This window comes from Patella vulgata, chromosome 8 (genome assembly GCF_932274485.2).
Source record: "Patella vulgata chromosome 8, xgPatVulg1.2, whole genome shotgun sequence".
Taxonomy (NCBI): Eukaryota; Metazoa; Mollusca; class Gastropoda; family Patellidae; genus Patella; species Patella vulgata.
The window spans coordinates 13,734,703-13,735,619 of NC_065886.2; positions in this window are offsets into that span (position 1 = coordinate 13,734,703).

Below are 917 nucleotides of genomic sequence, written 5' to 3' on the forward strand. Positions count from 1 at the left end.
TATTGTTGATTAACAGTCCAAATACTATATTTATTGACAGGTAGGGCTAGCGTGTAAAAAGGATCCCAAAGTTGCAGATTTTAAATTGCCTTCATACTGGTTAAAGATACATTATGTAAGAATTAAATCTTACTATTGCAGGTCTTTTTTTCTGGCTTCAAATGTTATTTGAATTGTCATTTAGACATTTATTAACATGACAAGTCTATAATCAACTCGCAATACTATCGGATGGCGTGGATATTAAGTGGATTAAACTATCTGCTCCATTTAATAGGTTAACGTTAAATGGAAAATCAAATTTTTGTTTATTATTGTAGCAATGACAATTAAAACTAAACTTCAAACATTCATATCTTTCCTCAGAATATATAATTTGACTGAAATTTTCAATAATATTTATTTTTCATAACCGAATTTGAACTGTTATAGCAAAAACTACCAGCTCTTTATCTAAATATTACATAATGCATCTTTAAACAGATAAACCATCTGTTTCTATACCCAGAAATATTTTTTGTGGTTGTATAGTGTCACCCATGCAATTTGCTTTTCCTTCTGCATACTTTCACAATTGTTTTTCGCTTGCTACGCTTAACAAGAATACTTGTAAAAATAATATTTCCAGATAAAAAGAACTAAGGTCAAACCTATCTTATTTTCTGTTCTTTGGAGTCGTAGTAAATAAATAGTCACTTGAATCACGTGAAAGATGGTTTGTTTAAAATTTCAAAACTCAAAAATTTGGAACTAAAAGCTTTTCAACATTGCAATCAAGTACTTTTGATTTTTAAATAAGTTATTTTCCCGAAGAAAGAAGAAGGAAATATTTTATATTTGTTCCTGAAAAAAACAGAAAATAAAATTGGTGAGGCCTAATTTGGTTCTTTTAAAGATCTTATTAGAGAATCAAATAT